The sequence below is a fragment of the Trachypithecus francoisi genome, unplaced genomic scaffold, assembly GCF_009764315.1.
Source record: "Trachypithecus francoisi isolate TF-2019V2 unplaced genomic scaffold, Tfra_2.0 Contig00999, whole genome shotgun sequence".
Taxonomy (NCBI): Eukaryota; Metazoa; Chordata; class Mammalia; order Primates; family Cercopithecidae; genus Trachypithecus; species Trachypithecus francoisi.
Window position 1 is genome coordinate 13,796 of NW_022681059.1, and position 27,483 is coordinate 41,278.

The 27,483-nt window shown below is 43.4% G+C and overlaps 1 pseudogene; it reads right to left on the reverse strand.

Annotated features, from left to right (window-relative positions):
• Positions 1-249: 249 nt before the first annotated feature.
• On the reverse strand, positions 250-27,483 carry LOC117090346 (annotated as a pseudogene).

The window sequence follows — 27,483 nt, forward strand, 5'->3', positions numbered from 1 at the left end:
TTGTTCATCTTTTATTTTTTTTAAAAGCCAGGGGTGAAATCCCTAAGTTCCTCTGGGGAGAAGCAGAGATGATGACAGCAGCAAGGCTGGGCCTGTGTGGTGGGTCTGAGCCGCAGGGGCTTCTCTGGCCTAGAGGCCACCGAGGGAGGGCTGCTTCCTCTGAGATGCTTAATGACAGGAAGCGGCTTTATTTGCTTGAGTTTTAGCCAGAGGGGCTGGGGTGAGCTGACCAGGTAGTGTCACTGGATGGCGTGACGTAGTTTGCTCTGCGCCCTCTCTCCATGAGCGTACCCTGTGAGTGAGCGTTCCTTTTACTTATTCTGATTTCTAATTCGGAGGCACCACCTTTTGAGCGGCCGCTCCAGGTCCTCGGCCGGGAACTGAGCATGCGCGAGGAGATGATGCACCGCACGGCGCCATGGCAGCCTTCTCCGCGGGTTTTGGCACAGACTGGATCCCGCAGCCGGTCTTGGGCAGCATCCGCAGAGCACAGGCATGGTCCTCGTCTGCGGGGTTATTAAGGTTCGGGCCTGACTTGTCGCCCCCGGCCAGGGCCTCCTCGCCCATCAGCTTTTTGGCCGCCTCCCCGTCCAGGTGGCAGTTGGAAGCACAGTTGTTCTCCTTGACTGACTCTCGCTCGCTCACCATCCGCTCTTCAGGCGACAGCAGCTTCTTGGGGGGCGCAGGCGGCGGCGGCTGCTCGGCAGGCAGCTCCGCGCTCTTAGCGCCCTCAGCAGCGGTGCAGCGCGTGCAGTTCACGATGACGTTGCTCCGCCTTGACAGGCGCGTGCAGGGTGCAGTGGATCACGTTGTGAAGCCCGGCCAGGTGGCCCAAGGTCAGGTCGATGACGCCGACCTGCGGGCCCTGCAACACGCCGGGGAAGCGGAGCTGGCCGCCCGTGCCCGTGAGGCTGCTGGCTTGCCGCGTCTGGTCCACTACCTCGCTCCGGCCGTGCTCCGCCGGGTGGGCGCCAGGCTCAAGGCCTGGCCCGAGCAGCCGGGGGGCGAGTCCGCGGACTTGGAGGAGCCCTGCTTGGAGTCCCTGGGGGACAGGGAGTGTCCGCCTGGCTTGCCACCCGCCGCCGCAGAGTCGCCAGCGGCGCTCAGAATGAAGTTCTCTCCCCGTTGCTGGAGAACCCGTTGAGGGGCTTGGAGTCGTTGACGTGAGGGACCGGGATGGGCATGGAGATGGGCACCGGTAGGGGCACGATCACGGGGTATGGCAGGAGCAGGGTCGGGGGCGGCAGCAGCGGGGCCAGCGATGGCAGCCCGAAACGTCTGGGGTACCCGCACCGGGCCATTTGGCATCATGCTCACGACGGGAAGGGAAGACTCGGCAGCGCGGCGCCCGGGGGCAGCGGGAGCAGCAGGCCTGGGGGGTTCCCGGGCATGGTGGGGGTGCTCGAAGGGCGCATGTGGGGCGATAGCATGGACTGGTGCATGGGGCTGGAAGTGAGGTCCAGGTTCCTGGGGCTGTCGGGTGGAGGCCCGATGCCGGGAAGCGTGGGGTTAGACAAGGGGCTGTTGGGGTTGAAGGCGTGGTGTGGAGGCCTGTGGATGAAGGACAGGCAGATCTGCTGCTCCATGAAGATGGGCAGCGGCACCTGGCCGCAGTTGTTCATCACCGTGGGAATGCTGTGAGGCGGGACGCCAAGGGGAGGCCCAAGGCTAGCAGGTGGCTGGACGGAGACAGGTGGGATATTTGGAGTCTCCCCGATGGGGATGGACTTGGGCACTGCGGTGGGAATTTTAGTGACAGAGCAATTGGCAGTGTCAGATGGAGAGACGTTGGCGGACGCTGACAGGCCAGAGCCCTGGCTTTGGCCAGCTGTAGCCACCGGGGAGGGGGCCTTCCTCTGAGCATCTGTTAGCGGGATATTCCAAGAGTCTGGAGTGAGCAGCTGCACCCCGGTGCCTTCTGCTTTATTTTCCATGGGAGGATGTAATGTGCTGCACAGCCCAGCTGGAAGATTGGCCGGCGTCTCTGTATCAATCAATACAAAATGGACATTTTCTACAAGACAGAGCTGAAGCTTCTTTCCCAGTCCCCAAAATCCAGGTGTTCTTTTGTGTGTCTTATGTGCTTGCTTACACCAGTCACATACAAGTAGTTCACAGTTATTCTTGAAGGCAAGCCTTGGAGTTTCTTTACCATAGTGCAGCTGGGGAAAATTTTCAGCATGTCCATCTTCACCTCTAGTCTTAAGTAGGCTCGTCAGCAGGCCGCAAAGCACTTCTGGCTGCAGAAGCTTTTCACCTCACTTCCCATACTCAGGGAATAGCGCTTGATTCCCACTTTCTGGCACTAGGCACACATTATTTGTACGTTTGACACATCATCTTCTGGTCAGCGCCCAAAGAAAATCAGTAGGGCATTAATGAACTCCAGGCAATTAAACTGTAGATTTGCCCCTTTGTAACTTTCATGCGAGTCCAAGAGTGAGGGGAAATTCCGAAAGTATTTGCTGGGACATCTGTCTCCTCCAACAGTTCCTGCTGGTGGCTTTAGGAAAGGTGGTGGAATTAAAGGTATGATAATGAGCACACTGCCATGATCCTTTGACCCTGCAGGTGAGTCACTGAGTCCATTGCCAGTGGCAAGCCCTGAATAGCCTGTGCTTATATTGTATGGTGAAATAACACTGTCCTTGGGTAATTTTGGTTTTGGCAAAGAATTTTCTTTGAGAACAGAAAGGTGCTGCCGGCTCTCCCCATCTGTAGGGTGGCTCCTGAATTCAGTATCTTCACCACCTTTTAATTCAACTTTATCATAGCCATATCAGCCAAGGAGTTCATTCATGGTGTTTTCTGCAAAGTTCTTCATCTCCTCATTGATGTCCCTTTTCACTGGGTGAGCCGACTTCCTGCTCATTTATTTTCCGGAGGTCTCCCTTCTTTCTCCATTTCTGCTGTGTTTTTGTGTCTGGTTCCTGTGTAGATGATATGGCTGCTGCTGTCGCCAGCAGTGGTGGTGCTGATGGTGGCAAGGCTGTCTCAGGCAGCGGTGCTGGCAGGGCGGGGCTAGGCCGGGGGAGGGAGGGCGGGCGCAGAGAAGCCAGGTCTCTTCTAGCAGCGAAGGATGTCAGCAGTGGCTGTCACGGGGAAGGGTAGCTCCAGGAGTCTCAGGGATGCAGCCGCCGCTGCTGCCACTGCCCCTGCCACCCTCGATGCAGCTGCCGCTCTCGCCGCCGCTGCCGGGCCGCATCCTCGGGCCCCTTGGAGTCGTCACGCATCTCCCGTCGCTCTGTCCCTACGCATGGGCGCCGGAAGCTAGGGCCGACGCGGAGCCCCACCTCTGGTGTGCATGCACGGCTGTGTGTGAGCCCGGGAGAGCGCACTGGCCCCGGGGCCCAGGAGTGACTGTATTAACACTAAAATAGATTTCATAGCAAAAAATTTTGCCAGGAATGAACAAGGCCATTTTATAATGAGAAAACATTTAACTGATTAAGAAGACATAATGATCCTATACGTGTTTATGTACCTGATAACATAACGGCTTTAAAATATGTGAAACAAAAATTGATAGAACTGGCCGAGCGCGGTGGCTCACGCATGTAATTTCAGCCCTTTGGGAGGCCGAGGTGGGCGGATCACGAGGTTAGGAGATCGAGACCGTCCTGGCTAACACGGTGAAACCCCCTCTCTACTAAAAAAATACAAAAAATTCGCCAGGCGTGGTGGCAGGCGCCTGCGGTCCCAGCTACTCGGGAGTCTGAGGCAGGAGAATGGCGTGAACCTGGAAGGTGGAGCCTGCAGTGAGCTGAGATCGCACCACTGAACTCCAGCCTGGGCTACAGAACAAAACTCGGTCTCAAAAAAAATAAATAAATAAATAAAAAATAGAACTACAAAATGAAATTAGTAAATTCAAAGCAATCTCAGATTTCAATACTCCTTGCTTAAGAAGTGGTAGAACAAGGAGACAGCAAACCATCAAGAGTAGAACAGACCTGAGCAACATCACCCTGCTCCAGTACCCATGGGACACCTATCAAAATAGACCACATTCCAGGCCATGCAATACATCTCAATGAGAGGATTAAAGCAAAAGGATGTAAGCCTTACAAAGTATGTCCCTGAACACAAAGTAGTCAAATTAGAATTCTATCAATAACAAAAGCAACTCTTGAAAATACTCAGATATTTGAAAACTAAGTAACATACATCTAAATACCCTGGGTCAAAAAGGTAATGAAAAGATAAATCAAAAATATTTCAAACTGCCGGGCACGGTGGCTCACACCTGTAATCCCAGCACTTTGGGAGGCCGAGGCGGGCGGATCAGGATGATCAGGATGTCAGGAGATCGAGACTATCCTGGCTAACACGGTGAAACCCCGTATCTACTAAAACTACAAAAAATTAGCCGGGTGTGGTGGCAGGCACCTGTAATCCCAGCTACTCCGGAGGCTGAGGCAGGAGAATGGCGTGAACCTGGGAGGCGGAGCTTGCAGTGAGCCGAGATCGCACCACTGCACTCCAGTCTGGGTGACAGAACAAGACTCAGTCTAAAAAAAAAAAAAAAAATTCAAACTGGGTAAAAATAAAAAAAACAACATATCAGAATTTGTAAAGTGCACCTAAAACAGTACTTAATAAACCACTTTGAGCACTGAACATCATATTACAAGAGTCTCAAATCAATGACCATGACACTTACCTTAAGAAACTACAGAAAAAGAAGAGCATATTAAACCCAAAGCATGCAGAGGAAAGGAAAAAATAAACCTGTGTCATGGTCTGAAGGTTTGTGTCCCCCCAAATTCATATGCTGAAGCCTAATCACAGAGGTCATAGCATTAGGAGGTAGGACTTTTTGGAGATCATTAGTACCTGGAGGCCACAGTCTCATGAACGGGATTAGTGTCTTTATACAAGGGATACCAAAGCTCTTCTTTGCCCCTCCTGCCATTTGAAGACACAGGGGAATAAAAGGCATCTGTGAATGAGGAAATGGTCCCTTACCAGACACCAAATCTGACAGCACCTTGATCTTGCATTTCACACCTCCAGAACTGTAAGAAATCAATTTCTGTGGTTTAGAAGCTACCCCCTATAGTATTTTGTTATAGCAGGCCAAATGGACTATGACATCAAATATGAAGCCAATAAAACAAAAAAATATGGAAAATTAATAAGACTAAACACTTCAAGGAGATCAATAAAAGTGATAAGGCTTCCTCTAGCCAGGATACTCAGGAAAAAGAGAAAATAAAAATTACTAATTTCATAAGTATACAAATTCTACAAATACTTATAAAAAAGGTAATATTATTGCTTTTATGTGAATAAACAGGACAAGTGAGATAAAATTAACAAATTCCTTGAAAAACAAAAATTACCAAAGCTCCATCAAGAAGAAATAGATAACCTGATTTGCCTTACATCTATAGAAGAAAAGAAAATCATAGTTGAAAACTTTCCTACAAAGAAAACTCCAGCCTCAGATAGCTATGCTGGTGAACTTTACCAAACATAGGAAGAAAAAAATTCTACACAAACTCTCCCCAAAAAGTAAAGAGCAGGAGTACATCGCTATGCATTACTCTGAAGCAAAATCAGACATTTATATTACAAAAAATAATCATAAAACAGCTCCCTTGGGAACATGGATACAAAAACTCAACCAATTTTTGAAGCAACCAAGATATACTCCGTAGGTGAATGAATACACTGTGGTACAGCCATACCATGAAATATTATTCAGGGGTTAAAAAACGAGCTATTAAGCCATCAAAAGATATAAAGGAAGCTTCGATGCACATTACCAAGTAAAAGAAGCCAATTTGAAAAGTCTACTTACTGTATGCTTCCAACTATATGACATTCTGGAAAAGGCAAGACTATATATACAATAGAAAGATCAGTGGTTGCCAAAGACTTGAGGAGGGTAGGAAAGCACAAATAGGCAGAACACAGAGGATTTTCAGGGAAGTGAAAACACTTTATGTGATACTATAATGATGGATGGATACATGTCATTATACCTTTGTTCAAACCCAGAAAATGTACACCACCAAAAGTGAACCCTGATGTGAAGTGTGGACTTTGGGTGATTGCGATGTGTTCATGTAGGCTCATCCATCCTTGCAACTGTATCAGTCTGGTGAGGGATATCGATAATTGGGAGGCCGTGCATGTAGTGGGGGGTGTATATGGGAAATCTCTCTGTACCTTCCTCTCAATTTTGAAGTGAACCCGAAACTGCTCTAAAAATAATCTTTAAAAAATTCTAAACAAAATTTTTAACAAATTGAATCCAATGATATATTAAAAGGATAATATATCATAAGCTAATGGGGTTCATCCCAGAAATACAGGGTTGGTTTCACATTCAAAAAATCACTGTTACTCATCACATTAACAAACTAACAAGAAGAACTATATGATCATCTCAGTACATAGAGGCATTTGATAAAATGAAACATTTATTACTGATTAAGACTAAAAAGACCTCTCAGAAAACTAAGAATACAAGAGCACTTCCTTAGCGTGATAAGGAGCATCTAGGATAAACCTACAGCTAACACGTGTCATGATGAGAAACAGAATGCTTTTCCCGTAAGATCGGGAACAACACAGGGATGTCTGCTTCACTACTTTTATTCGGTGCATTGAAGATTCTAGCCAGTGCATTCAGGCGAGAAAATGAATAAAATGGAAGAAAGAGATGAAACTATTTTTATTTACAACCATGATCACATAATAGGGGTGGGGAAACTTCAACCTGTGGGACACCTTCTTGCTTTCATAAATCAAGTTTGACTGGAGCACAGCTATGTTCATTAATTTACGTATTGTCTATGGCTGCTCTCACACTTCAGTGGAAGAGTTGATTAGCTGCCACAGAGACCGGTTTGCCGTAAATCTTAGAATATTCACTATCTTTAATAAGCGCATACTTCGAGAAAGAAAAGGTTTGACAACCTTTGGTCTATGGAGAAAATCTTATCCAATCTACTAAAAAGAAACTACGCAGAAAGCAAAGGTCAATTGAACTTCTTCAAAATTAAAAACCTCTCTTTAAAAAATATTAAGAGAATGAAGAGTGAAGCCACAGACTGGAAAAAAAATTCTTACAAAAATCATAGCCAATAAACGAATAGAATCCAGAATACATAAAGAACTCTTAAAACTCAACAAATAAGAAAACAACAGTATAATATTTTATTTGTTTATTTTAATTTAAAAAGATTGTTCCCGTAAGTTATTGGAGTACAGGTGGTGTTTGGTTACATGAGTAAGTTCTTTAGTGGTCATTTGTGAGATCCTGCTGCACTCATCACCTGAGCAGTATACACTGCACCATATATGTTGTCTTTTATCCCTTCCCTCCTCCCACTCTTCCCTGCAAGCCCCTAAAGTCTGTTGTATCATTCTTATGCCTTGTGCCCTCGTAGCTTAGCTCCCACATCTCTGTGAGAACACATGATGTTTGGTTTTCCATTCCTGAGTTACTTCACTCAGAATGAGAGTCTCCAGTCTCATCCAGGTCATTGCAAATACCAGCATAATATTTTAAATGGCAACAGATTTGAAAAGACAGTTCTCCAGAGATACAGATGGCAAATACGCACATGAAATTATACTCAACATTAGTAGTCATGAAGGTAACGTGCATTAAAACCATAATAGTATGCACAATACACATCCATCAGAAAGGCAAAAAAAAAAAAAAAATTTTAAGTGTCCAGAAGTCCATGGTGTGTGTGACAATACAGAGCAAGTGGAGCTGTTGTTTACTGCTGATGGGAATGGATAATGGTACAAATACTTTGAAAAACAATTTACCAGTTTCTTAATAAGAGGATATGAAGGGGTAGCAGGAGACTTTAGCGGGTGATGGATATGTTAACTATCTCCATTACGGTGATGATTTCACAAGTGTGTACGTATGTCAAACTTACCAAATTCTACATCACATACATGTGCTCTTTATCAAATATCAATTATATATCACTAAAGCTACTGACAGCAGGACCACACATCTAAGACAGTGGCTGGGACACAAACAGAAAGAAGAGTATGAAATGATGCAGCAGAGAGCTGGAAAATCGAGATCTTTAACCTTATAGCGATGAGAGTAATAGCTAGCTTTCAAACAAAAGGTAATAGCTAGGTTTCAAGCAAAAGGACAGCATGATCAGATATGAGTTTTAAAACATATATATAATTATGGTTGCCTAACAGACTATGATTTGGGAAGGTGGGATAATAAGGAAAACAGTTCAGAAGTTATTGCATTATTCCAGGTGGTGGACAATGGTAACCTGACCTTGAGGAAAAGCACAGGAGAGAAGCAGAGTCCACCAAAAGACTGGGAGTGCCACTCACATGGAGTACAGTGGAATTAGCACAGCTCTTTGACTGAGAGTACATAATATACAATCGTTCTTACTCTATTTTGACATAAGGCATCCTTCTGGGATGAACATCACTATAACACCTCAGCACTCTATAGTGCAGTGCTAAGCAAAGTGTGCACACATTACTACAGGATACATAAAAAGACCTTATATTTATGTAATGGTAATGGTCCTACCTTTACAATCCACGCCAAGTTCTTCAATGAGCAATATAAACTTTTTGTAATTAGAGTAAGGCAGCTCACAACACTCTGAGGCTACTTCAGATGACCAAGTTAAGTCATCAAAGCCATGCATAGAATGGATTTGGTTTCTGACCTATGAAATAAATAACAACATATCAAAAATTTCCACAAAAAATTAGAGCATGTACTAAATGTAAAGAAGTGGTAGGCCGGGCGCGGTGGCTCAAGCCTGTAATCCCAGCACTTTGGGAGGCCGCGATGGGCGGATCACGAGGTCAGGAGATCGAGACCATCCTGGTGAACACGGTGAAACCCCGTCTCTATTAAAAAATACAAAAAACTAGCCGGGCGAGGTGGCGGGCACCTGTAGTCCCAGCTACTTGGGAGGCTGAGGCAGGAGAATGGCGTAAACCCAGGAGGCGGAGCTTGCAGTGAGCTGAGATCCGGCCACTGTACTCCAGCCTGGGCGGCAGAGCGAGACTCCGTCAAAAAAAAAAAAAAAAAAAAAAAAAAGAAGTGGTACTCACCCATCTTTTGATATGAGCAAAAATGTCGGTAAAAGAACTGATTTTTTGATAAAAGGATACCTTTATCAACAGCTACTATTTTTTTCAACCTTTGTTTTAGGTTCGGGGGCACCGTGTGCTGGCTTGTTAGTGGATAAATTGCATGTCGCTGAGACTTGCTGTAGGAATAATCCCATCACCCAGTTAGTAAGAACAGTATCTGATGGTTAGTTTTGCAACAAATGACACCATCCCCGCTTTCCCTCTCCCCTGACTGTCTTGATCCCATCTTTGTGTCCATCTGTATTCAATATTGAGCTCCCACTTATAAATGAGAATGTGTGGCGGCATTTGGTTTCTGTTCCTGCATGAGTAGGCTTAGGATAATGGCCTCCAGCTGAATCTATGTGTCTGCAAAGGACATGATTTCATTCTTTTTATGGCTATGTGGTATTCCATGCTGTCTATGTACCACCTTTTCTTTATCCAGTCTACTTTTGATGCGCCTCTTGGTTGATCCCATGCCTGTGCTATTGTGAATAGTGCTGTGATGAACATAGGAGTGCAAGCATCTTCTTGGTAGAAAGATTTATTGTACTGTGCGTATATACCCAGTAGTGGGATCGCTGGGTCAAATGGTAGTCCTGTTTTATGTTCTTTGAGAAATCTCCACATTGCTTTCCACAGTGGCTGAAGTAATTTACATTCCCACTCTAGCAGCATATAAGTGTTCCCTTTTCTCTGCAACCTCACTAGCAACTGTTGTTTTTTGAGTTTTTAGTAATAGCCATTCTGTCTGGTGTGAGATGGTATATCATTGTGGTTTTGATTTGCATTTCTCTAATGATTAGTGATAAGCACTTTTTCATATATTTGTTAACCACATGTATGTCTTCTTTTAAGAAGTGTTTGTTCATGTCTCTTGCCCATTTCTAAAGGTGTTATTTGCTTTTTGTGTCTTGAATTGTTTAAGTTCCTTATAGATTCTGGATATTAGACTTTTGTCAGATAAATAGTTTGTGAATATTTTCTCCCATTCTGTAAGCTGTATTTTTACTCTGTGTATAGTTTCCTTTGCTGGGCAGAAACTCTTTAGTTTAAATAGGACCCACTTGCCAATATTTGTTTTGTTTCCATTACTTTTGGAGACTCAGTCATAAATTCTTTGCCAAGGCTGAAGTTGAGAATGGCATTTCCTAGGATTATCTACTGGAATTTTCATTATTTGCGGTCTTACATTTAAGTCTTTTATCCATCAGGAAGGAGTCCAGTTGCAATCTTTGGCATGTGGCTAGGTAGTTGTCCCAGCACCATCTCTTGAAGAGGGAGCCCTTTCCCCATTGTTTGCTATTGTCAATTTTGTCAAAGATCAGGTGGTTGTAGGTGTGTGACTTTATTGCTGGGTTTGCTATCCTCTTTCATTGGTCTATGTGTCTGTTTTTTGCCAGTACTATGCTCTTTTGATTAGTGTAGCTTTGTAGTATATTTTGAGGTTGGGTAGTGTTATGTCTCTGGCTTTGTTTCATTCACTTAAGATTGCTTGGATGATTCAGGCTTTTTGGTTCCATTTGAATTTTAGAATAGTCTTTTCTTATTCTGTGAAAAATGACATTGGGGCCAAGCATGGTGGCGCATGTCTGTAATCCCAGCACTTTGGGAGGCTGAGGCAGGTGGATCACTTGAACTCAGGAGTTTGAGACCAGCCTGGGCAACATGGTGAAGCCTCCTCTCCACAAAAGATACAAAAATTAGCATAGTGCCATGTGCCTGTATTTCCAGCTACTAAGAAGGCTGAAGTGGGAGGATGGCTTGAAGGCCAGGAGGTGGAGGTTGCAGTGAGCTGAGATCACACCATTGCACTCCAGCCTGGGTGACAGAGTAGGACCCTGTTTCAAAATAAAATAAACATGACATCGATAGTTTGATAGGAATAGTGTTGAATCTGTAGACTGTTTTGGGCAGTATGGCCATTTTTAACAATATTGAATCTTCCTATCCATGAGCATGGAACATTATGCCATCAGTTTGTGTCATCCCTAATTTCCTTCAGCAGTATTTTGCAGTTTTTATTTTAGAGATTTCACCTCCTTGGTTAGCTGTATTCCTAGGTATTTGATTCTTTCTGTGGCTATTGTAAATGGCATGTATTCTTGATTTGGCTCTCAGATATTTATTGGTGTATAAAAATGGTATTAATTTTTGTACACTAATTTTGTACCCTGAAATGTTACTGAGGTCATTTATCAGATTTAGGAGATTTTCAGCAGAGTTTTTGGGGTTTTCTAGGTAGTGATTGATATCATCTGCAAAAAAATATATATATAGTTTGACCTCCTCTCTTCATATGTAAATACCTTTTATTTATTTTTTTCTTGTCTCGTTGTTCTGGCTGGGACTTCCAATATCATGTTGTATAGGAGTAGTAAGTGTGAGCATCCTTGTCTTGTTCCAGCTCTCAAGGGGAATGCTCCCAGTTTTTGCCCCTTCAGTATAATATTGGTTGTGGGTTTGTCATAGATGGTTCTCATTATTTTGAGGTGTGTTCTTTTCATGCTTTCTTTGCTGAGGGCTTTTAACATGAAGAGATGTTAAATTTTATCTAAAGCCTTTTCTGAATCTATTGAGATGCTCATGTCTTTTTTGCTTTCAATTTTGTTTACGTGGTTAATCAAATTTATCGATTTATAGTTGAATCAACCTTGCCTCCCAGGAATAAAGCCTGCACATTCCTGGTATATTAACTTTTTGATGTGGTACTGGATTCAGTTTGCTTGTATTTTGTTTGGATTTTTGCATCCATGTTTTTCAGGAAAATTGGCCTAAAAGTTTTCTTTTTTTGTTGTCTACCTGGCAGGTTTTTGGTATCAGAATGACACTGGCTTCATAGAATGAGTTTGGGAGGAGTCCCTCCTGCTCAATTTTTGGTAATAGTTTCAGTAGGAGTGATACTAGCTTTTCTTGGTAATCTGATAGAATTCAGCCATGAATCTATCTGATCTTCAGCTTTATTTTTCCATTGGTAAACTTTTTATTACTGATTTCATTTTGGAATTCATTCGTGGTCTGTCTAGGGTTTCAATTTCTACCTGGTTCAGCCTTGGGAGGGCTGTATGTTTCTAGAAATTTTCCCCTTTTTTTGTGTGTGTGTGTGTGGTTTTCGAGTTTGTGTGCATAGAGGTGTGCATGATAGTCTGTGAGGATTTTTTGTATTTCTGTGGAGTCAGCTGTTATGTCACCTTTGTCATTTCTGATTGCAGTTATTTGGATCTTCTCTCTTTTTTTCCTTATCAACCTAGCTAACAGTCTGTCAATCTTGTTTATTCTTGCAGAGAACCAATTACCAGTTTTGTTAATCTTTTACATGGATTTTTGCATCTCAAATTCATTCACTTCAGCTCTGATTTGGGATATTTCTTTTATTCAGGTAGCTTTGTGATTGGTTTGTTCTTGTTTTTCTAATTCCTCAGGTGCGATATTGGTTCTTAATCTGAAATTTTTCTAACTATATATGTAGGTAGTAAGCACTATAAACTTTCCTCTTTACATTGCTTTAGCTGTGTCCCAAAGAGTCTGCTATGTTGTGTCTCCATTTTCATTATTTTCATATGATTTTTTTATTTAATTTCACTCTTTATCCGAAAGTCATTCAGAAGCAGGTTATTTAACTTCCATGTAATAGTACGGTTTTGATATATCTTCTTGGTATTGATTTCTATTTTCATTGAGCTGTCACCTGAGAATGTGGTTGGTATGATTTTGCTTTTATGAATCTGCTGAGACTTGCTTTATGGTCACACATGTGGTTGATCTTAGAGTATGTGCCATGTGCAAATGAGATGGAGGTATTAATATATTTTTGTTGGGTGAAGTTTTCTGTAGCTGTCTATTAGGTACAACTGGTCACATGTCAAGTTTGATCTGTCTAATACTGTAAGTGCAGGGTTGACCTCTCCCACTGTAATTGTGTGGTTGTCTAAATCTCTGTGTACATCTCTAAGAACTTATACATCTTCGTGCTCCAGGTTGGGTGACAGTATATATTTAGGATAGTTAACTCTTCTTGTTGGATTGAGTCCTTTATCATTATATAATTCCCTTGTTTGTCATTTCTGATTGTTGTTGGTTTAAAGTCTGTTTTATCTTATGTAAGAATAGCGACCCCAGCTCTTTGTTTTGTTTTCTGTTCACCCGATAGATCTTTCTCTATCCTTTTCCTTTGGGCCAATGGGTGTTATTACTTATGAGATGAGTCTCTTGCAGACAGTTGGGACTTGCTTCTTTATCCAATTTGCCACCCTATGTTTTTTCAGTAGAGCGTTTAGACCATTTATACTCAAGGTTTGTATTTCAAATGAAAAGGATTTAATTTCTCCCTTGCTTACAAAGCTTACTTTGGTGGGACCTGAAATTCTTGGAATTTCTTTACTTAAGAATGTTCAAAATAGGCCCCCAATCCCTTCCGGCTTGTAACGTTTCTGCTGAAAGGTCTGCTTTTAGCCTGTTGGGGTTCCTTTCACAGTAACCTGCCCCTGTTCTCTAGCTGCCTGTAAGATTTTTTCTTCTGTGTCGACCTTGGAGAACCAAATGACTATGTGTCTCGGGGATGGTCATCTGGCATAACATCTGACAGGGGTTCTGTGAATTTCTTGAATTTGCATGCTCACCTCTCTAGGGAGACTGGGGAAATTTTTGTGGGCAATATCTTAAAATATGTTCTCCAAATTGGGTGTTCTCTCTTCTAATCTTTTGGGATTGCTACTGAGTCATTGTTTTTGTTCTCTTTACACAATCCCATATTTCTCAGAGGTCTGATCATTAAACTTTTTTTTTCTATTTTTGTCTGCTTGTTTTGCCTTGATGGAGCAGTCTTCAGTGTCAGAGATTCTTTCTTCAGCTTGGCCTATTCTACTGTTAATGCTTCCAATTGTATTTTGAAATTCCTGGAGGGAGTTTTTACTCCCAGAAGTGGTGTTGGGCTCTTTCTTGAAATAGTTATGTCATCTTTCAACCTGGATTGTTTTACAGCTTTACTTGGATTGGGTTTCAACCTTCTCTTGTTTCCTGATGAGTTTCCTTGCCATACAAACATTGAATCCTGTTTCGAAGATTTCAGCCATCTCCATCTGGTTAAGCAGCATTGTCAGGGAGCCAGAGTGATCATTTGGGGGTAAGAAGACACTGGCTTTTAGAGCTGCCAGAGTTCTTGTGCTGGTTCTTTCTCATCTGTGAAGGCTGATGTCCTTTCTTCCTTTTAAGCTGCTGTCCTTTGGCTTTATAATTTCATGTTTGAGGGTTTGCCTGTGGTGCAATGTAGGTATAGATTAATGGCTTCATTTCTGGACGCTTTCAGAGGGCCAAGGCTCAGCTCCACACTCCTGGGCTGAGTACTCTAACCCTAGGTGGTTGCAACTAGGCCTGTGTCTTTGTTCTCCGATCTCTTGTAGTTGACCACTGGATGGCCTGGGGGAAAAGGTGCTCCCAGACCACTGGCAAGAGAACTCCATTGGGTGCTGGGGATGATAGGGCTCTGGTGAGGCAATGGAAGGCTGCAAAGAGAAGCACTGCAGGGGACTGCTGTGGGTGGAAATGCTTTGGAGGGTAGGTGGGGATTCCTTGGGCAGCAGTGCTTTGGAGGGGTCGCTGGCTGCTGTTTCTAATTACTTTTTCAAAGTAAATGTCTTTACAATCACAGATTCTCTGTTTTTTCACTTTACCTCTTTTTTTATTTTTATTTTTATTTTTTGAGATGGATGTCGCTCTGTCGCCCAGGCTGGAGTGCGGTGGCGTGATCTCGGCTCACTGCAAGCTCTGCCTACCGGGTTCAAGCCATTTTCCTGCCTCAGCCTCCCAAGAAGCTGGGACTAAAGGCGCCCGCCACCATGCCCGGCTAATTGTTTGTATTTTGTTTAGTAGAGACGGGGTTTCACCGTGCTAGCCAGGATGGTCTCGATCTCCTGAACTCGTGATTCGCCCACCTTGGCCACCCAAAGTGCTGGGATTACATGCATGAGACACCGCACCCGGCCAACTTTACCTCTTCTAATGTATTTTTTAACAATCATATTCACAATAACATATTTTTAACAATACCTTGTCCTTCTCATTAGATGTTTTCTTTGTAAGCCTAAAACAACAAAAAGTTCATGTCAGGCAAATGACAAATATGTAAAATACAAAGAATATCTAAAACTATTGTCTTGTGTGTAAAATCTCTGTATTTGTTATGTATTTCTCCTATTCTTAAAGTTTACAGGTATTTTTTTCTTCTTCTTTTGAGACAGAGTCTTGCTCTGTCACCCAGGCTGGAGTGCAGTGGCATGATCTTGGCTCACTGCGACCTCTGCCTCTGGGTTCAAGGGATTCTCCTGCCTAAAAATCCCGAAAATATGGGGTACAGGTGTGGGCACTTTTCCTCTCTTGTGCTTAGTACGCAGGTTTATGGCTGGTCTGGGCTGGTCGGAGCTTGCAGTGAGCTGAGATCCAGCCATTGCACTCCAGCCTGGATAACAGAGCGAGACTCCGTCTCTCAAAAAAAAAAAAAAAAATCAGTAGCATTTCTTTTTTTTTTTTTGAGATGGAGCTTGCTCTGTCACCCAGGCTGAAGTGCAGTGGCGCCATCTCCGCTCACTGCAAGCTCCGTCCCCGGGTTCACACCATTCTCCTGCGTCAGCCTCTGAGTAGCTGGGACTATAGGCGCCCGCCACCATGCCCAGCTAATTTACAGGGTTTCACAGTGTTTGCCAGGATGGTCTCGATCTCCTGACCTCGTGATCTGCCTGCCTCGGCCTCCCAAAGTGCTGGGTTTACAGGCGTGGGTCACCGCGCCCGGCCTAGAATCACTAGCATTTCTACACACAACAACAACTATCTGAAAAATAAATCAAGAAAGTAATCCTATTTACAATAGCTGTGAAAAATAATACCTAGGAATAAATTTAACGAACAAGGTAAAGAATCTCTACAATGAAAACTACAAAATATTGATTAAAGCAATTGAAGATGACACAAACAAACTGAAAAGACATCCCATGTGAATCAGAAGAATAGATGACTGACTGATTCACTAATTAAGGTCTTGTTCTGTTGCTCAGGCTGGAACGCAGTGGCACAATCATGCCTCACTGCAACCTTGAACTCCCAGGCTCAAGGGATCCTTCTGCCTTAGCCTTCCAAGTAGTTGAGACTGCAGGAATATGCCACCGTGCCTAGCTATTATAATATTTTTAATTTTTGTAGAGACAGCATCTCACTATGATGCCCAGGCTGGTCTCAAACTCCTGGGCTCAAGTGATCAGCCCACTTTGGCATCCCAAAGTGCTGAGATTACAGGTGTGAGCCACTGTGCCTAGCCATGAATTGGAAGAATTTATACTATTAAAATGACTATACCACCCAAAGCGATGTAAGATTCATACAATTCCAATCAAAATACCAATGACATTCTTCACAGAAATAAAAAAAAAAAATCCTAAAATTCATATGGAACCACAAAAGATCTCACAAGCCAAAGCAATCCTGAGCAAAGAGAAAAAGCAGGAGGCATCACATTACCTGACTTCAAAATACACCACAATGTAACCAAAACAGCATGATATTGGCATAAAAACAGACACACAGATGATCAATGGAGCAGAATAAAGAGCCCAGAAACAAAATCACATATTTACAGCCAACTGATTTTTAAGAAAGGCAGCAAGAACATTCACTGGGGAAAGAACAGTCTCTTCAATAAATGGTGCTGGGAACACTGGATATCCAGATGCAGAAAAATAAAACTAAACCCCTATCTCTCAACATACACAAAAACCAACTCAAAATGGATTTAAGACTTAAACTAAAGACTAGACTGAAACTATGAAGCTACTAGAAGAAAACATAGGGAAAATGTTTCAGGACATCTATCTATACAAAGATTTTATGGCTAAGACCTCAAAAGCACAGACAGCAAAAGTAGACAAATGAGATTATATCAAACTAACAAGCTTCTGCACAGCAAGAACAAAACAAACAAACAAAAAAAGAAGCAATCAACTGAGTGAAGAGACAATCTGCAAAATGGGGGGAAACATTTGCAAACTATTCATTTGACAAGGGATTAATACCAGAATATACAAGGGATTAATACCCAGAATATACAAGGAGCTCAACAGCAAAAACAATCCAATTTTTTTTTTTTTTTTTTTTTTCTTGAGATGAAGTCTCGCTCTGTCACCCAAGCTGGAGTGCAGTGGCACAATCTTGACTCACTGCAAGCTCTGCCTCCCGGGTTCACACCATTCTCCTGCCTCAGCCTCCCAAGTAGCTGGGACCATAGGCGCCCGCCACCACACCCAGCTAATTTTTTTGTGTTTTTTAGTAGAGACGGGGTTTCACCGTATTAGCCAGGATGGTCTCGATCTCCTGACCGCGTGATCCACCCACCTCGGCCTCCCAAAGTGCTGGGATTACAGGTGTGAGCCACTGCACCCAGCCCAAACAATCTAATTTTTAACAGGCAAATAACTGATCTGAAAAGACATTTCTAAACAGAAGACATACTACTGGCTAATACATGAGAAAATGCTCAGTATCACTAATTGTCATGGAAATGCAAATCCAAACCATACTGAGATATTATCTCACATGTGCCAGAATAGCTATTATCAAAAGACAAAGGCCGGGTGCAGTGGTTCACACATGTAATCCCAGCACTTTGGGAGGCTGAGGCAGGAGGACTGCTTGAGCTCAGGACTTCAAGGTTTCAGTGAGCTATGATAGTACCACTGTACTCCAGCCGGGGTGACAGAGCAAAACCCTATCTCTAAAATAAATAAGTAAAAATAAAAGACAAAATACGACAAATGCTGACAAAAATGCAAAGAAAGGGGAACTCTTGTATACTGTGGGTAGGAATGTAAATTCGTATAGCCTTTATGGAAAACAGTATGGAGGATCCTCAAAAAAACTAAAAACAGAACGACCATATGGCCCGGCCATCCAGCTACTGGGTATACATCCAAAGGAAAGAAAAACAATACGCTGAAGAGACAGCTCCACTCTCACGTTTACTGCAGCATTATTCACAATAGCCAAGATATGGACTCAACCTAGGTGTACATCAAGAAATGAATGGATAAAGAAAATTTAGTATATATACACAATTAAATAAAGCCATGAAAAAAGAATGAAATCCTATCATTCTGGGCAACGTGGCTGAGTGAAGATAGTGAAATAATTCAGGCACAGAAAGATAAATACCATACATTCTCATTCAAATGTGGATGCTACAGAAGTAGAGAGTAGAAAAGAAGTTACTAGAGACTGGAAAGGGGAGGAAATAGGAAGAGGTTGGTTAATGGAAACAAAATTATAGCTAGATAAGAAACAACTTCTAGTGTCCTTTTTAAAAGAGATAGGCCGGGCACGGTGGCTCAAGCCTGTAATCCCAGCACTTTGGGAGGCCGAGACGGGCGGGTCACGAGGTCAGGAGATCGAGACCATCCTGGCTAACACGGTGAAACCCCGTCTCTACTAAAAAATACAAAAAACTAGCCAGTTGAGGTGGCGGGCGCCTGTAGTCCCAGCTACTCGGGAGGCTGAGGCAGGAGAATGGCGTGAACCTGGGAGGTGGAGCTTGTAGTGAGCTGAGATCTGGCCACTGCACTCCAGCCTGGGCGACAGAGCGAGACTCCGTCTCAAAAAATAAATAAAATAAAAAATAAATAAAATAAAAAATAAATAAAATAAAAAGAGATGAGGGTCCCACTATGACTGGAACTACAGACGCCCACCACTACACCCAGTTTTCGTGTTCTAGAGCACCGTGGGGTGACTACAGTTGACAACAACTTATCATTTATTTTCAAATAGCTGGAAGAGAGGATTTTAAACGTTCCCACCACAAAGATAAATGTTAATGATAATTAACAATGATAAATGTTGGAGATGATGGATCTGCTAAATACCTTGATTTGATCATGACACATTATACCTATGTATCAAAATACCACACTATACCCCATAAATATGTACACGTAGTATGCGTCAATTTTAAAATAATCATGTTTTCACAGGGCCTTATAATCATTAGTGATGAATGCAGGTTTGATCAAATACAAAAGTATGCTCACTATTGGGAGGCAGAGGCGGGCGGATCACGAGGTCAGGAGATCAAGACCATCCTGGCTAACACGGTAAAACCCCGTCTCTACCAAAAATACCACAAAAAAAAAAGTACACTCACTATAAAAGAAACAATGCATTCCAACATACCTTGCTATGATGAATGTGCCCCAAATCATCAAGATAATACTCTTCAACTGAATGGGGCTTGCCTTCCACTTCAAAAATATATGCAGGATTCATCTTGTTTTGAACGGGTACGGCAAAGTAGTCTGCAAACTCTTTACAGTTGATGGTAGCCGACATCAGGACTACCTACAGAGTAAGAGAAAACATTAACATAAAACAGTGAGAATCATAACCAAATTAAATACTTCTAAAATTACAGGCTTTTCTTCCGCTTCATTCCTTACCTAACAACTTTTGAGACTTTAACAGACCACCTTGATTTAATCGCTAGTGTAATTATTGTAGTTTAAACAATGTTCAGAGATACCAACTTTTATCATTTCTCTTCAAGTACCTTATCAAGTGATAAATTTTATCTCCAATAAGGGTAAATTAAAATCATTTATCTGAAAGAAAACTTCACATCAGGAGACTAATTTTAAAAAAGAATATGGCCCAGGCAAATAAAGACACTGTGGCTCACACCTATAATCCCAGCACTTTGGAGGCTGAGGCGGAAGGACACTTGAGCCCAGGAGTACAAGACCAGCCTGAGCAACAACATGAGACCACTGTCTCTACAAAAAAAAAAATAGTAATAATAAATTTAAAATAAATTTTTAAAAAAGAGTAAGGCCAGGTGCCATGGCTCATGCCTATACTCTTGGGCCAAGAGTTTAAAACCAGCCTGGGCAACATAGTAAGACTCCATCACTACAAAAAAATTTAAAAATTTAAAATAGCTGGGCATGATGGTGCCCTCTTGTAGTCCCAGCTACTCAAGAGGCTGAGGTGGGAGGACCGCTGGGAGCCAAGGAGGTCGGGGCTGCGGTAATCTATGATCACACCACTGCACTCTAGCCTGGGCAACAGAGCAAGATCCTGTTTCTAAAAACAAAAATAAAAAATAAATTAAAAAGAATAACGTTACTCTATGATGTGTTCCAGAGAAATGACAGAGTAAGCCAGCAAAGAAGACAGGGGATCTAGAAAACTCTAGCTCTAACTCAAGAAACTGGAGAAGTCCCAGGACAACAGGGGTGCAGTAGCAGAGGAACAACCCCAGACTGGGGCAAGATGACTGACTGCAGCTTTCAGTTTTGTCAAAAAGCAAATATGAAATGATAACCTTAATAAACTCAGCCATGAATGACAGGGGCCGTGCATACAGCACGAGATGTGCCTGGAGAAGGCAGCTGATTACGGAGGATCTCCCAGCTCTACAGTCTCCACAATGCTATGTGGGGAGTGGGCACAGCAGTCCGGCGGGCTGCTCACCACCTACTGTACATCGCAAGTAGAGTTATCTAAATGGAAATCCTAGCCAAAAAGTAAACTTTTTAAAATTTTTTGAGACAAGTTCTGGCTCTATCGCCCAGGCTGGAGTGCAGTGGCGTGATGTCAGCTCACTGCAACCTCAGCCTCCTGGGCTTCAGTGATCCTTCACCTCAGCCGCCCAGGTAGCTAGGACTTCGTAGAGGCGAGGTTTCGCCATGTTGCCCAAAGCCTGGTCTCAAACTTGTGAGCTCAAGCGATCTGCCCACCTTGGCCTCCCAAAGTGCTGGGATTACAGGCGTAAGCCACCGCATCCAGCCAAAAAGTAAACATTTCATGTAAGCATTGTTGTTGCAGTTATTGAGTAAAGAAAACATCTGTATTTTCCCCTTTAGAATGAGATACAAATGGTAAAAACTGTACAGACTAAAACTCATTTTGAGAAGAGATGTCTGAAGTTAAAAAGAATGCTCTGAGAAGCCACTTGGAGTGGAAGAGTGGCTCTTAAGGGACACACCCCAGTCACCATAAATGATCTCTAAACTGGGTTTTAAGGAACGATGAGGCTAGTGAACTACACGACACCGAGTGCAGCCTGCAAACAAGAGGCCAAGCCTGGAATGCTAGGAGCAAGGAGGACTCAGCCTGGCCACCAGCCTCCCTCACCCACCCTACCCTGCAGCCCTCTGCCTCTTCTCCAAACAGACAAGTCAGCAGACACCCAAGACAACTGCCTGTCTGGAGTGGGCCTGAGCTCAGTCCAGTCAGCTAGAGGTGACAGCAAGGTCAGTGGCTGGAGGATGGTATAGGGGAGGCACTGAGAGGAAGCCAGGTCAGGGGAACCACAGGGACCTAAAGATTGGCGGGAGAGGAAAGGGGAGGCCTTAAAGCCCATGTGCCCATGCCCCACACCCAGGTCCCCTTGACAGCGGCACTCTCTTTAAAAGCTAATAAAGATTTTTTTAGAGTTTTTTAAAAACCTCTTACGAAACCATCTAGAATATAGTGTCTAATTTCTTGGCCCAACTACATGTACCATATAAGTTTCTATATCAAGAAAATATGCTGCTTCATATATTTGCTAATAATTCATGAACATAGTGAAACTGACAAACCATTTCTTACAACTTATAAGTACCAAATTCCTTACCACCATGTCCATCAGTGTAGGGTTTTTTTTAACCCAATAACACTTTAACTCTCTTTACCACTGAAAAAATGTGTAACCAACTCATTATTCTGACTTGAGTAAAAAAGAAATGTCTTAAATTACATTCAAGAAAGGCCTCAATGTGAATAATCTTCAATGATAGCTTGGTTAAGATTCCAAAAAGGACTGAAATAGCCAAACTCTCTCATTCACTTCATAATCACCTCAAGCAATGAGACAACTGATTGCAAGTGTCAGCTTCCATTCATTCAGCACCCACCAAGTGAAAAGATGAACATTCTAAGGCAGAAGCTTCCCCACTTGGGGACATGGGAAAGAGAAAGAGAAATGTTTTCCTCAACAAATAAACACTTGAAGACAAAATGCTTTATGGTTTAGAAAGCAACTGTTTTCCAATAACAGCAAATCCCTTAGCAGCTCCATCATAGAATAACTGAATATCCCAACCATGTGGCCTTTTATCAAGCTGTTTCCCACAGACCTCTGCTTAGCACAGCTGGGTTAAGGTTGACCTATGAGTAGACTTGTTTAGATTGCACAATTATTCTAAACCCTTTGCCATTTTGGCCTAGTCCACACCTTCTTCCTTTTTGTTCAAATAAGAAGTAAATGATATTTATCATTCCCATCAACCTTCACTTAACTTACGTCTCTCAAATAGTAGTACATATTCTGTTCTCAAACTTCAATGCACTTTGGTGCTATTTCGAACCCAAGGATTGCAGATTAATTCACTTACTTTTTGTTTTGTTTTTGTTTTTGTTTTTGAAATAGAATCTCTCTCTGTTGCCCAGGCTGCAGTGCAGTGGCACAATCTCAGCTCACTGCAACCTCCGCCTCCCGGCTTCAAGCAATTCTCCTGCCTAAGCCTCCCGAGTAGCTGGGATTATAGGCACCCACCACCATGCCTGGCTAGTTTTTGAGACAGGGTCTCATCTCATCATACCCAGGCTGGAGTAGTGTGGCACAATCACAGCTCACTGCAGCCTGGACCTCCCAGGCTCAAGCAATTCTCCATCAGCCTCCCGAGTAGCTGGGACCACAGACACACACCACTATGACCAGCTAATTTTTGCATTTTTTGTAGAGATGGGGTTTAGCCATCTTGCCCAGGCTAGTCTTGAACTCCTTGGGCTCAAACAATCTGCCCATCTTTGCCCTCGCAAACTGCTGGGATTACAGGCGTGAGCCACTGTACCACCCAGCTTCATTCACATAACTTTAAATTAAGGTACTTATTCAACCAAAAGCAAAGCTCAAAACCCAGCATGTCATTATAGTCAACTACTATTAAACCATTTTCTGCAGCCTGAAGAAAATATGAGAATTTAAGGCAACGTAATAACCAAAAAGTATCCATACTCTGATCATAAAAGAATTCCCTTTAGTCCGCTTCCTGGCAAGATCTGGTGTACTACACATGATCATGAATTTTAAGAGTCATCAATTTCAAATGTTTCTATTAAAATACAGTCAGCCCGGCCATGTGCAGTGGCTCACACCTGTAATCACAGCACTTTGGAAGACCAAAGCAGGCAAATCACTTGAGGTCAGTAGTTCGAGACCAGCCTGGTGCAAAACCCCATCCATACCAAAAAATACCAAAAAAAATTAGCCTGGCCTGGTGGCAGGTGCCTGTAGTCCCAGCTACTCAGGAGGTTGAGGCATGAGAATTGCTTGAACCTGGGAGGCAGAGGTTGCAGTGAGCTGAGATCGTACCACTGTACTCCAACCTGGGCAACAGAGTGAGACTCCATCTCTAAATAAATAAATAAACAAACTAACAAACAAACAAACCAACAGCCCTAGGCTGGGCACGGTGGCTCACATCTGTAATCCAAGCACTTTAGGAGGCCGAGGCGGGCGGATCACGAGGTCAGGAGATCGAGACCATCCTGGCTAACACGGTGAAACCCCATCTCTACTAAAAATACAAAAAATTAGCCGGGCGTGGTGGCGGGTGTCTGTAGTCCCAGCTACTCGGGAGGCTGAGGCAGGAGAATGGCATGAACCTGGGAGGCAGAGCTTGCGGTGAGCCAAGATCGCGCCTCTGCACTCCAGCCTGGGAGACGCAGCGAGACTCCGTCCCAAAAAAAAAAAAAAATACAGTCAGCCCTCTGTATCCAGATTCTGCATTTGCAGATTCAACCAACTAAAAATAAAAAATATTCCGTAAAAAACAAAAATATGAGTTTAAACAATAGAGTATAGCAACTATTCACATGATAGTGAGTACTGGAGATAACCTAGGGGTGACTTGGGGCGTATGGGGAGACGTGCGACATGCAAATACTTTACTGTGCCGTTTCATGGAAGGCACTTGAGGGTCCTCAGATTTCAGTATCTGTCGGGGGTCCGAGAATCCTCTATAGACACCAAGGGACTATAGAAAGAAACAAAACTCAACAACAAGTCTTACCCCTAAATAGGTCTGTTACTCATGAAATCAAATTTACCTTCACAAAACGTGAATTTGTTCTTAAGAGTTTGCGGACTACCAACAGCAGGAAATCCATTTCTTCTGTTCGTTCATGTACCTACAAAATAAAAAAGGGGGCACCCCCCAAATGACATCAGGCAACACACATCACTGCTGACAGAAAGGCACCCCTGGGGGACTGGGGACTAAACCAGTTCTCTCTGCTAAATGCAGTTCCTCAGGGGGCTGGTATAACTCCTGGTTAAGGGGAAGCAAAGAGCATCGGCCAATAGACCACAGACCACCCACTCAGTCACAGCCTCCTGTGTTTCTCCTTAGGCCCCCCGGGAGAAGGCAGAGTAATGTTCAGCACCCTCGCCCCTGCTCATTTACTGCCAACTATGCCCAAGGTTGCTGTGACAACCAGAAGCCTCTCCACCTACCTCAAGCACAGAGAACCATTGGGCCAGCCTCCCATGGCCCCTGCTTGCCACAACCCCTGCCAGGTCTGCAGGTACACTGTCATCTCAGCAAGCAAGCACAGGGTCGAAGACGTGCTAGTCTAACACTGACCGGGAGCCATGTGACCCCTACAGGACACATTCCACAATGTGCATAACTGCAGTTCACAAGGGTGGGCAAGGGCTGGTCCTGGAAAAGCTGGCTCAGTTACAAACAGGTAAACCAGAGCATAGGACCCAAGGTCAGTAGCGCTGACACTCGGGGACAGCAGTCGGGGAGGCAGCACCTCAGACAGACCTTGCAGCCCTCCTCAGACAGAGACCTCACAGTCAGAGCCACCCCAGGACCCACAGTCCCCCAACCCCGCCCCACCCCAGCACCAGCTAGCACCCAAGGGCTAGGCAGCCTATTTTTCTAAAGAAGCCAGTTACTCTAGAACTTAGGGAATGTCAATGTACAAGGGGACAGTAAGATTCTATTCTGTGACATTTCTCGGCCGAAGTGGAGAGACAATTACTAAGTTTCAAAGAGGGAGTTCTCCTTTCCTCAGTGTAAGAGGTGAAAGGATTTAGTGTGTAAGTCATTCTAGGTCTATTCCAGACCCCACTATCTTCTGATCTTCCCACTGAAGGAGATGTCTGAGAAGTGGCATAGAGAAAAGAAAAACAAAAATCAGCAGCTGCAAGGTATTTAACAGCATCACAAATCTCATGCTGTCACTTGACTTCAGAACGCTTCCTCAGCACAAACACCCTCTCTTCTACTTGAGAAGAAAAATCAAGGCTGTCATCAGCGAAGGGAGCTCTCCTCAGCTTGCGGCAGCCTCTCCTGCGCTCACACACCCATCATCTCCCTCTGCCCCGTGGCCCACTGGCTCCAGGACCCCTGCACCAGCCTTTCTAACACATCAACATGCACACATCAGCAGATGTGTCTCCCCAGTACTCATCTTTATAACCTCAGCCCCTTCGGAGGCACCTTTTCCATAGCAGTACTCAAACAAATGTTTATCGAATGGATGATTTGCCTAAAGCTAGTTTATTCTTAAGAGCTGGAAAATTAAAAACATGATTCCATTTGAAACTGGCTGGGCATCTTCAACTTTTGTTCTTGTATTTATTTTGAAATTCAAATAACCCCAGATAATGCGAACGATACTATATGTAAACCTAAAACTTAAGGTAGTTGAATCCAGTCCATTCATTCATGAAGCACATAACCCCTGGGCATCTACCAGGTGCTGACACCGCACTCGACAAAGGCAGAGCAGGAAGTTGTCGGGATGGCGCGATGGTCTTTTGTGGGTTACCACTCCCGGGTAGGGCAAGCTCTTGAAGAGAGGAGCTAACTTTTGCTCAGCTATTATGGCAGAGCTTGAGAAAAGGACATAGTCAATAACACAGTATTGATTGATTTATCTGTGTCACTCAAGCATGTGTGTGCAAAGGCCACGTAGGCAGAGAGATATGTCAGACACACAGAAAATAAATGCAGGCACTAGCAGCACAGGCTCTAGAGTCAACTACCCAGGGATGAACCCAGCAACATCACTGATTACTTGTGGCCTAAGCACTGAACTTTCTTAAACTTTAGTTTCCTTTTATGTAAAGTGGGCTCAATTATACCAAAAAGCCCAATGAAAAACTATTATAACCTTCATAATGTCATCTTTTGGCATATTATCTATTAAATCTGAATTTGATCTCTATCTACTATAAAGATATTCAAAACTGCCATAAGTCATAAAGGAAAATTCTGAACCGTATTATATATCACCCTATTTTGTAAGAAACAGTCGATCATTTTCACCCTCTCCTACTCTCCCACCAAATGCCCTATAATAATTTAAAACCAAGTGTCTGTACATAAGATCACAAACGCACTGACTCAGCTCTACCTGGAGTACATGTTGTATCATTAGTTATCCCACGCATCAAAACAGACTGGGGAGACACTACTCTAAACAGTTGCCCAAATGGGTTTATCCTTTTGGTTGCTATTGTTGTTTTGAGACAGTCTCGCTCTATTGCCCAGGCTGAAGGGCAGTGGCGCAAACTCAGCTCATTGCAATCTCCACCTCCCAGGTTCAAATTATTCTCCCACCTCAGCCTCTCAAGTAGCTGGGACTATAGGAGTGTGCTACCACACCCAGCTAATCTTTTTTTTTTTTTTTTTTTTGTATTTTTAATAGAGATGGGGGTTTCACCATGTTGGCCAGGCTGGTCTCGAACTCCTGACCTCAAGTGATCCATTTACCTTGGCCTCCCAGAGTATTGGGATTACAGGCATGAGCCAGTTGCCCAAATAGTTTGATTTCAGACTCTATTAAACACCCTAGCCTCATCTCACAACCTCTCACAAATCCTATTTATTTGCTGATGTGTCTAATTCCTCTAGAAATAAGTCAAGCTTCCCAAACAGAATTACTGATAAGGTTTAAAACACAAGAGTTTGAGGAAGAACCATTTCCAAAGTTCCTGGGAAAGTTGTTCAAACACAACATTCCCCACCAAAAAACTCATGTTTAAAATATAAACAAAGTAAAAAAAAAAATTCCATCCTTACTGAGAAAAGTCCAGAAAGTAAAGGGGAAGGAAAAAACCCAGAAAGCTGAGACAAGCACAAAGACAGGGTTCACAATACTCTAAGACAGTTTTTTTAAGAGAGATAAATATGAGCTTTGTAAGTAGATGACATTACTTACTTCATCAATGATGATATGTGTGAATTCCATCAAACTCTTGGCACTAACTACTTTCTGAAGCAGGACTCCAGTTGTCATATAAATTAGCCTGGTGTCCTCTGTTGCTATTTTCTCTAGCCCTAC